Source organism: Oryx dammah, unplaced genomic scaffold (genome assembly GCF_014754425.2).
Source record: "Oryx dammah isolate SB20612 unplaced genomic scaffold, SCBI_Odam_1.1 HiC_scaffold_23, whole genome shotgun sequence".
Lineage (NCBI taxonomy): Eukaryota > Metazoa > Chordata > Mammalia > Artiodactyla > Bovidae > Oryx > Oryx dammah.
Genome location: NW_024070207.1, coordinates 127,006,529 through 127,017,780, shown reverse-complemented (window position 1 = coordinate 127,017,780; position 11,252 = coordinate 127,006,529). Strand labels below are relative to the sequence as shown.

Genomic DNA, 11,252 nt, shown 5'->3' with positions numbered 1-11,252 from the left:
TAACACTCATTGATGAACCCATGTGGACCAGCGATTTCTTTCTGGAAATATTTGACTGGGAATTCAAGTGACTCAGACAGTAAAGAATCTGCCTGTTAATGCAGGAGACATGGGTTCGATCTCCCTGGGTCGGGAAGACCCCCTAGAGGAGGGCATGGCCACCCGCTCGTGTATTCTTGCCTGGGAAATCTCATGGACAGTGGAGCCTGGTGGGCTACACAGTCTGTGGGGTTGCAAAGAGTCGAACAAGACTGAGCGACTAACACTTTCACTTTTTCACTTTTTTACTTCAGCAGCCTAATGCATCTGTAACTCTGAGCATCCTGTTTATTCTCTCTGTTTTCAAGTTGCATCTTTCCAGGGGATTATTATCATTATGGTCTTCCTGTTATCTCTTTAATGCTGTAAGATCTTATGGTATTCTCTTTTTCATTTCTAATTTTGGTTATTTCTACCTTCCACCTCTCCCTATTGATCAGGCTTGCTGATCTGTTTATTCATTGGACCTTAGAAAGAACCGGCTTCTGTTTTTGTCAACTGAACCTGCTATATATTTATTTGGAGAAGGAAATGGCAACCCACTCCAGTATTCTTGCCTGGATAATTCCATAGACAGAGGAGCCTGGAGGGCTACAGTCTATGGGGTCGCCAAGAGTTGGACATGACTAAGCAGCTAACCCACACACACACGCATTTATTTTCTACTTAAGTAAACCATGCTTCTATCTCTATATTTCCTTCCTTCTGCCTCCTTCTCAATTACTGACTAATTTTTACCTTTTTAAGATGGTGATGAGTGTATGAGTTTTCAGTCTTTCTTCTTTGCTAATACACTCCTGTCCCCTCAATACTATTCTGGTCTCATCTGAAATATTTGGTATGTACTCTTTTCATTCATTCAAAAATATTTTCTAGTTTCAGTGACATTTTCTCCATTTACCTGTGGATAATGCAGACTTTCAAAACATTTCCAAGTATATGGAGATTTCAAAGTTAGTTGCATAGCGGTCAGACATCTGTAGTATATTATTTTCAATCTTTTGAAATATATTAAGATTTGGGTTTTGGTGCCACAGTGTGATAGTTTTCTGTATTCCTGCAGAGTATGTACTTCTATATATTTTAAAATATTTATTTATTAAATGAATAATTTATAAATATTTAATAGATAAATATGTTTTAAATATTTATTTATTTGGCTGCATCAAGTCTTAGGTGTGATATGTGGGTTCTTTGATGTACCTGCAGAGAGTATGCACTTCTTTATATATATTTTTAATGTTTGTTTCTTTATTCATCTGGCTGAGTCAGGTCTTAGGTGTGATATGTGGGTTCTCTGATGCATCATTCAGGTTCAATTCCTGGGTGGGGAAGATCCCCTGGAGGAGGGCATGGCAACCCACTGCATTATTCTTGCCTGGAGAATCCCATGGACAAAGGAGCTTCATGGGCTACAGTCCATGGGGTCACAAAGAGTCAGACACGGCTGACGTGACTTGGCATGCACGAAGTAATGTATATATATATATATATGTCTGGTGAATCAAATGCACTCATTAAATCATTCTGTTATCCTCTATTCTTAATAAAATTTTTATCTGCTGAGTCTTATCCTTTATTGGAAAAGATATATCAAATTCTTCCGTGATAGTTAGATTTGTCTATAACTCCATTTACTTCTTTCAATTCTTTGTGTACTTTAAGCCTTTGCTGTGTTTTTCTCACCACTTGTTTATCTAGCAATGAGTCATTCTTAAAATGCGTTTTGCCCGAAAATACAACTGTAGTGTTTTGTTCGGAGAAGGCAATGGCACCCCACTCCAGAACTCTTGCCTGGAAAATCCCATGGACGGAGGAGCCTGGTAGGCTTCAGTCCATGGGGTCACTAAGAGTCGGACACAACTGAGCGACTTCACTTTCACTTTTCACTTCCATGCATTGGAGAAGGAAATGGCAACCCACTCCAGTGTTCTTGCCTGGAGAATCCCAGGGACGGGGGAGTCTGGTGGGCTGCCGTCTATGGGGTTGCACAGAATCGGACACGACTGAAGTGACTTAAAAGCAGCAGGTTTTGTACATTTGGAATTTGCAGAAAGGCTTCTTCTCTTCCCCAGATTTCCCTCCCTCCCTTTGTGTATGTTTATTTTAGGCATGAAAATCCTGTCACGCGTGTAGTCATTCACCTGCTGATGGACTTTTGGGCTGCTGTCTATGTTCGCCTCTTGTTAATCAAGCGGATCTGAACATTTAGGTGTTAGTCTGGTGTGGACATACACTTTTATTTCTCTTGGATAAGTATTCTTGTTTAGGACGGCTGGTTGTATATCTGACTGTATAAGAAATGGCTGCCATCCTCTGCAGAAGGATTATCTCATATCGGTCTGTGTATTCTGCTTATATAAGAGAAATATTTTGATTCCAACAACCTCTGATTCATGTCAGAATAAGGAAAATAAAGGAGCCAAGTCTTTGAAAGACAGACATGCCATTCCTGATGGCGACGCTTTTGGGGCAGGGTAGCCACGGGAGGTTTGTCTGCCATGGTGATCATGAGCTGAGAGTTGGGAAAGACCAGAGAAATTAGTCTGAATCTCATTCACCCTGCCCTGTACAACTCGTCTCATCACTTGATGATGCTCTGAGGCTCAGCTAACTCCCAGAGATGTATCAGAAGATGCCCAGCATCTCTGATAGTGGTCCAGCAGTCGTCAGCTCCTGAGGACTCATGACATCCCTTCCATCTATGCGTGTGTGCGTGCGTGGTTAAGTCGCTTCAGTGGTATTGGACTCTCTCCGACCCCATGGTCTGTAGCCCACCAGGCTCCTCTGCCCATGGGGATTCTCCAGGCAAGAACACTGGAGTGGGTTGCCCTTTCGTCTCCCAGGGCATCTTCCCTACCCAGGGATCGAACCCGCATCTCTTACCTCTGCTTGTTGTGGCTTCTCTCACTGTGGAGCACGGGCACGTGCCAATCCGGTACACATTCCCAGTATTTGTGGCACATGGGCTTTCTTCCTCCATGGCGTGTGGAATCTTCGTGGCCCACGGGGATCAGACCTGTTTTCCCGGCATTGATACTCGGAGTCTTAACCACTGGACTGCCAAGGAGGTCCTAGCATCCGTTACCATTTTAAGAGCTGGTTTTCAAGAGGGTTTCAGTAAGTCAGAATGTTATTAACATATGTTTTCAGTTAATAGATTTTATCTTTAGAAGTGTTTTAATTTTGCAGAAAAATTGGGCCGACCATATAGAGGTTTTCCTTCTCTGCTTTTCTTGCCTGGAGAATCCTATGGACAAAGGAGCCTCATGGGCTACACTCCATGGAGTCACAAAGAGTTTGTGACCAGGCAAATTAACATCCTCAGTCCATGGGGCACATTTGTACAGTTGGTGAACTAGTATGGATACGTTTTGATTAGTAAATCCTCCTAGTTAATTTCTGTTCTTTTTTTCGGGGGAGGGGCAGAGTGTACAGTTCTTTGGGTTTGGGAGAATGCATAGGATCATATCAGAGAAGGCAATGGCACCCCACTCCAGTAATCTTGCCTGGAAAATCCCATGGACGGAGGAGCCTGGTGGGCTGCAGTCCTTGGGGTTGCTGGGAGTCAGACACGACTGAGCAACTTCACTTTCACTTTTCACTTTCATGCACTGGAGAAGGAAATGGCAACCCACTCCAGTGTTCTTGCCTGGAGAGTCCCAGGGACAGAGGAGCCTCGTAGGAGGCCGTCTGTGGGGTCGCACAGAGTTGGACACGACTGAAGCGACTTAGCAGCAGCAGTAACAGCAGCATAGGATCATATATTCAACATTTGTCATCTTTGTCTTCAGTCACCCAGTCACGTCCAGCTCTTTGCCACACCATGAACTGGAAGCCCCCCAGGCTCCTCTGTCCATGGGATTTCCCGGGCAAGAATACTGGGGTGGGTTGCCATTCCCTTGTCCAGGGGATCGTCCCAACTCAGGAACGGAACCCACGTCTGCTGTATTGTCGGACGGGTTCTTTACTACTGAGCCTCCAGGGAAGCCGTGTCCACCGTTGCAGAACACAGATATCTGTTAGCTCACTAACTTGTGAGAAGCTCACTGTATAAACTAAGACACATCGAGGGATCACCCTGTACAGGAGACACAACTGGATAAAAACGAAATACCATTATCACAAGATCCTAGCTTTCTTTTCAGTGACTGTGTCAGATTCGAAGGGAAAGGTGTCCTTTTTGTAACACGGAGCAACATTTTAGGTAGAAAATATGCTTATCCGTGTGAAAGTTCCAGGAGAAAGAGAAATTTATGTTCTAAGGACAGGGCTGACAATGTGTGTGAAACTGACTTCACAGGAGAAGAGGATTCGATTTCTCACGCCTTTAATTTTAGGGGCATAAGCTCCATTAACTTTGAAGGTTATCCTCTACTAAGTGATGGCAAGATCGTTGAGAACCGAAAGAAAAGCGAAGAGTTTTTATAGTTGCCTTGGACACAAAGGAAAACGCTTTGTGTTTAATCAGCATTTTCTTTTTCATACCTTTTTTTTAAGAGAGCACATTACCAGGTGTTTCAGCTCTTGTTCTTCTGTACGTTTCTGCTAATACTAGCATCTGTTCTGATGTTTGGTATTGTCTGAAAGATGTAATATAGTCTGAATTTTTTATACGTTAAGATGTTATGGTCTTAGGCAATTCAAATATTCTTCTAAATGTTTCTCTGTTTTCTTTTTTTTTAATAACATAGCTGCATTTATTTAAGAATGTGTTGCAATATCAGATGGCAAAGTTCCACAATGCAGAACTGAAATTTTTGCAACAACCCAGTAATTCGACACCTGCTAGAGTGTATGTTTCAGTGCTGCCCCCTCGGTTCCTCCTGCCCTCTCGTTCTCGTCCTGTGTCCAGAAACCCGTGCTCTGCACCTGCACCTCCACGGCTGTGCTGCCAGTACCATCTTCCTAAATTCCATTTATGTATATGCATTAATGTGTTTGTCATTCTCCTTATCTTACTTCACTCTGTATAACAGGCCCTAGGTTCACCCCCGCTCATTAGAACTGACCCATACGTGTTCCTTCTTTTGCGTGCTAAGTAGCTTCAGTCGTGTCTGACTGTTTGCGACCCCATGGACTATACCCCTGCCAGGCTCCTCTGTCCATGGGATTCTCCAGGCAGGAATACTGGAGTGGGTTGTCATTTCCTTCTCCAGGGGATCTTCCTGACCCAGGGGTTGAACCTGCATCTCCGGTGTCTTCTGTTTTGGCAGGTGGGTTCTCTACGACTAGCACCACCTGGGCAGCCCTGTTCTTTTTCCTGGCTGAGTAATATTCCACTGTGTATATGTACCACGACTGCTTTATCCACTCGTCTGTCGATGGACGTCTAGGTTGCTTCCGTGTCCTAGCTGCTGTAAACAGTGCTGGAGTGAACACTGGGGGTACGTGTGTCCTTACATTTTCCACATGAAGAGGAACACTTTGTGTTTAATTAGCATCTTTGTTCCATATCATTTTAGGAGAGCATATTACCAATATTTTCATCCCTTGTTCTTCTGTATGTTTCTCCTAGTACTAACATCTGTTCTGATGTTTAGTATTTTCTGGAAACTAATATACTCTGATTTTTACACTTTTAGATTTTATGATCTTACACAATTCAAATATCCTTTAAAAATTATTTTATTGTTGATGGACTATAGTTGATTTACAATGCCACGTTACTCTCTGCTGTACAGCCAAGTGTTTCATTTATACATACGCTGCTGCTAAGTCGCTTCAGTCACGTCCGACTCTGTGCGACCCCATAGACGGCAGCCCACCAGGCTCCCCCGTCCCTGGGATTCTCCAGGCAAGAACACTGGGGTGGGTTGCCATTTCCTTCTCCAGTGCATGAAAGGGAAAAGAGAAGGGGAAGTTGCTTAGTCTCGTCTGACTCTCAGCGACCCCATGGACTGCAGCCCACCAGGCTCCTCCATCCATGGGATTTGCCAGGCAAGAGTACTGGAGTGGGCTGCCATTTCCCTCTCCATTTATACATATAGCTGCTCTTTTTTTTAGATTCTTTTCTGATATAGGTCATAGAGAGTTCTGAGTAGAGTTCCCTGTGCTGTACAGTAGGTCCTAGATTTTTATTTAGTAATACTTTTGGCCACACCATGCAACTTACAGAATATAAGACCTCCAACTGGGGATTGAACCCATGCCTCCTGCAGTGAAAGCTCAGAATCTTAACTGCTGGACTGCTAGGGAAGTTTCCAAGTATTCTTTTATGTCCAAAAATTATTTTAATGATTCCTTGAATTTTTTCCCTTGGAGTGATATGTGTGTGTGTGTGTTTCTGTGTGTGTGTGTGTCTGTGTGTTTCTGTGTGTGTATACATGGGCTTTCCAGGTGGCGCTAGTGGTAAAGAACCCACCTGCCCAGGAGACCTCAGAGTTGCGGCTTCGATCCCTGGGTTGGGAAGATCCCCTGCAGAAGGGCGTGGCAACCCACTCCAGTATTCTTGCCTGGAGAATCCCCATGGACAGAGGAGCCTGGCGGGCTGCAGTCTATGGGGTTGAAAAGAATCGGACACAACTGAAGCGACTTAGCATGTGTGCACACACACATGTATAGATTAATACATTTATTTATTTTAATAATGGGCTTCCCTTGTGGCTCTCAGTAATGAATCCACCTGCAGTGTGGGTACTAGGTTCTATCCCTGGTTTGGGAAGACTCCCCTGGAGGAGGGCATGGCAACCCACTCCAGTATTCTTGCCTGGAGAATCCCCATGGACAGAGGAGCCTGGCGGGCTACATGGAGTTGCAAAGAGTCAGACGTGACTGAGCGACTAAGCACACGTTTATAATAACGGGTCTCAGTACCCTGTGTCCCCCATCACCTGGCAGCTTCTGGAGGCATGTTCCATTATCATGTCTGGCAGGAGCTTGTTACTGACATGTAGTGGGTAGAGACCCAGCTAGTGATTCTCAGCATCCCCAAATGCCAGGACAGCCCCACGACAAAGCATCCTGTAGCGTCAGGATCAGTCATGCTGATGATGAGACACCCTGCTTTAGAAACTTCTCTTTCTATAATAACCCTTCTATAATAACCCTTCTGTTGGCCCATTCTATAATAACCCTTCTGTTGGCCCATTCAACTTGTATGAGAAGTCAGCAGATATTGTCAGGTTGGGAAATCTATCTCAGTAGGTCCCCTATCTACTATTCTGATGAGATGGAAGAGTGAAGTCGCTCAGTCGTGTCTGACTCTTTGCGACCCCATGGACTGTAGCCCGCCAGGTGCCTCCGTCCATGGAATTTTCCAGATGAGAGTCCTGGAGTGGATTGCCATTTCCTTCTCCAGGGGAATCTTCCTAAACCAGGGATCGAACCTGTGTCTCCCACATTGCAGGCAGACTCTTTACCATCTGAGCCACCGGAGAAGTCCGATGAAATAGATAAAAACAGATGAAGGTATGAAAGAGGAAGAATAGAATTTAGTCCTCAAGGACTGAACGATACACCCAGACACCATGTACCAACGTAAGCATAGAAGAGGCCAGTGTGAACAGCAGGAAATGTACTTAAAAATGTTCACTGCACCAAGAATATATGTTCTAGGGACTTCCCTGGTGGAGCAGTACTTAGGGCTCAATGCTCTCACTGCATTGACCCTGGGTTTCATCCCTGGTTCGGGAACTAAGATCCCACAAGCTGAGTGTTGCAGCTCGCGTCCCCCCCAAAAATGTGTTCAAGGAGGTTTTAAAAATGAAGAATGTGGCAAGCCACTCCAGTATCCTTGCCTGGAGAATCCCATGGATGGAGGAACCTGGTAGGCTGCAGTCCATGGAGTCGCAAAGAGCTGAACACAATTGAAGCGACTTTGCACACACATTATTTGAAAAGGCAGACTGTGTCTTCTGGCAGTTCTCTTTAAAACCCACAAAAGGCTCCACTTCCAAAAACTTACCATTTTCCAGAGTTGTTTTTTCATGCTCAAGTCTCCACAAACCCCTTTTCATCATTCTTTTAGAACGCTTTGACTTTTCTTTCCAGTGTTCACCATTTGAAATTCCGCTTGTATTTGTAAGTCTTGGATACCTTCCTCCTCCAGGAAGCGTCCTGAGGACACGAGTATTTTTGCTTGTTTGTTTGTTTGTTTGTTTTTTTCTGCTAACTCGTGCTGGGAACCTGGTACCCAGAAAGTTCATCCTCTTTTTTGTCCAGTAACCTTTGGTATCACTTGTCACAGTCCTTAGAAGGTGAGGAGATTAGGAAGGACACCAAATCAGTTGGTCCTAAAGGAGATCAACCCTGAATACTCGTTGGAAGGACTGATGCTGAAGCTGAAGCTCCAATCCTTTGGCCACCTGATTCAAAGAACTGACTCACTGGAAAAGACCCTGATGCTGGGAAAGACTGAAGGCAGGAGGAGAAGGGGACGACAGAGGATGAGATGGCTGGATGGCATCACCGGCTCAATGGACTTGAGTTTGAGCAGACTCCAAGAGATAGTGATGGACAGGGAAGCCTGGCGTGCTGCAATCCATGGGGTCCCAGACATTCGGAGATGACTTAGTAACTGAACAACAAGGAGGGGTCAGTGATAGAAGCAAATGGATGCAAGTGGGAGCAAGAAAAGGTGGGCAGAAATAGGATCAGTTTCATGGTAGAAAAAGCTTGGTGGGATCCCATGATTATAATGTCTTGACTGCTGGGTGGAGGAATTTAGACCCCCAAAATCACTGCAGATGGTCATTGCATCCATGAAATTAAAAGGTGCTTACTCCTTGGAAGGAAAGTTATGACCAACCTAGATAGCATATTCAAAAGCAGAGACATTACTTTGCCAACAAAGGTTCATCTAGTCAAGGCTATGGTTTTTCCAGTGGTCGTGTATGGATGAGAGTTGGACTGTGAAGAAAGCTGAGCACCGAAGAATTGATGCTTTTGAACTGTGGTGTTGGAGAAGACGCTTGAGAGTCCCTTGGACTGCAAGGACATCCAACCAGTCCATCCTAAAGGAGATCAGCCCTGGGATTTCTTTGGAAGGAAATGATGCTGAAGCTGAAACTCCAGTACTCTGGCCACCTCATGCGAAGAGTTGACTCATTGGAAAAGACTCTGATGCTGGGAGGGATTGGGGGCAGGAGGAGAAGGGGATGACAGAGGATGAGATGGCTGGATGGCATCACGGACTCGATGGACGTGAGTCTGAGTGAACTCTGGGAGTTGGTGATGGACAGGGAGGCCTGGCGTGCTGCGATTCATGGGGTTGCAAAGAGTTGGACACGACTGAGCGACTGAACTGAGCTGAACTGGACAGGTGACAGGACTTCAAACTCTTAGGCAGGAGTAAGAAACTGTAAATGCAGAAACTAGAAAAATTCACCCAGAAATGAGCACCGTTCTTCTTTTGGTACAATTTTTCCAGTGTGTTTTCAATATGTTTATATAGTTGGGCTTGTGCTTTCAATCCAGTTTTGCAGCCTGCATTTTCCATTTATCTTTCTAATGTTAAGCTTCCCCTCTGTGGACATGTAGCGGCCAAAATTTGTCCAGAAAGGAAGTCTGTGTCCTTAAGGAAGCTCATTCTCAAAAAAGAAAAAAAAAATTCTATTCTTCACAAGATTATGGGGGGAAAATGCCTCTGATGGTTCAGTCTGTCTCTGAGTAACTCTTTATTAAACGTGCAAATAAATTTTGGAGTCTGTTGGGAGTCTGGTTTCTATAAAGGATAATGGCTAGAGTAAATAAGAGATGTAAAATGTGAGGAAAAAAAAAGAGAGAGAGAATAAAAACAATGTTTGTGAAACAAGGAATACTCTTGCATGGAGACAGATTTTATTGCTGTGACCTAAACTCAGAGTGTGTATTATTCCTTGCTTTAGTCTATTGTTATATATATTAGAGGCCTCTTTGAGAAAATCTCTTGTCTTGCATGCCTGCTGGAAGACACATGATGTGTATCAAAAATGTTCTCATAGCTTCACTGAGAGTGTTAAGTCACTCAGTTGTGTCCAACTCTGGGAATGCAATCCACCAGGCTCCTTTGTCCATGGGATTCTCCAGGCAAGAGTACTGGAGTGGGTTGCTATTTCCTGCTCTGGGGGAACTTCTCGACCCAGAGGTCAAACTCACGTCTCCTGCACTGATAGGAGAATTCTTTCCCGCTGACCACCTGGGAATCTGTGGCAGGAAAAAAAAAAAAAAGTTCAGTCCCTAGAAGCGCCTCCTGGCTTGTTTTGTATTTTTTTTTTCTTTGAATTTTAGTGTGCTTTGATTTTGAAGGGTCTCTCACTAAAACCCTGACTGTCCTGACATCATAATTTGTTACTGTTGTTCACTCGCTCAGTCGTGTCTGACTCTTTTTGACCCCATGGACCGCAGCAGGCCAGGCCTCCCTGTCCATCACCAACTCATGGAGTTCACCCACACTCATGTCCATCAAGTTGGTGATGCCATCCAACCGTCTCCTCCTCAGCTGCTCCCTCCTCCTCCTGCCCCCAATCTTTCCCAGAGTCAGGGTCTTTTGCAAGGAGTCGGCTCTTCAGATCAGGTGGCCAAAGGATTGGATCTGGGCTTCCCTGGTGGCTCAGCTGGTAGAGCATCCGCCTGCAATGCGGGAGGCCTGGGTTCGATCCCTGGGGTGGGAAGATCCCCTGGAGAAGGGGGTCACAAAGAGTCGGACACAACTGAGCGACTCTCACTTTCACTTTCAATACTGTGACATCATAACTCTTAGTAGGTGTTTTCATAACTGGACTGGACCATGAAGCCTTCTGTTCACTCCATTAGTTTACAATATTTTAGCAGCATTTTATTTGGAAAAAAATAATCTCCCGGTTTGGGGGGTATTTCTGAAGTTTTGAATGAGGATTCTTTCTTTCTTTCTTTATCTTAAAAAGTGACAAAGCCACTCACTCCAGTATTCTTGCCTGGAGAACCCCATGGACAGAGGAGCCTGGCGGACCACATACAGTCCATAGGGTCGGAAAGAGTCAGACCCAACTGAGCAACTAACAGCTTCACTGATTCCTGAGTCTCATTTGAAACTTCTTTTGAAAACATTTGAAGCTTCTTCACATTTGAAACTCTCTCATTCTCGTTTGCTTTCTCAAGGGCATTTCTCAATCTCTCCTACCTTTTGGCACTCTTCTCAGCTTCAAGTCGCATGATTGTTTTCTCTTTATTTCCCAAGTTAGACATTCTTCACAGCTGTTTTAACCGGCCTTGTATTATTGTTTTTTGGGGGGGAGGGGGCTCTGCTGGGTCTT

The 11,252-nt window shown here is 44.6% G+C and overlaps 1 non-coding gene across 1 annotated transcript; it reads left to right on the top strand.

Moving 5' to 3' along the window:
* Positions 1-10,559: 10,559 nt before the first annotated feature.
* TRNAC-GCA lies at positions 10,560-10,631 on the top strand. The gene has a single exon. It is a non-coding gene; the product is annotated as a tRNA-Cys (tRNA).
* The last annotated feature ends 621 nt before the right edge of the window (positions 10,632-11,252 follow it).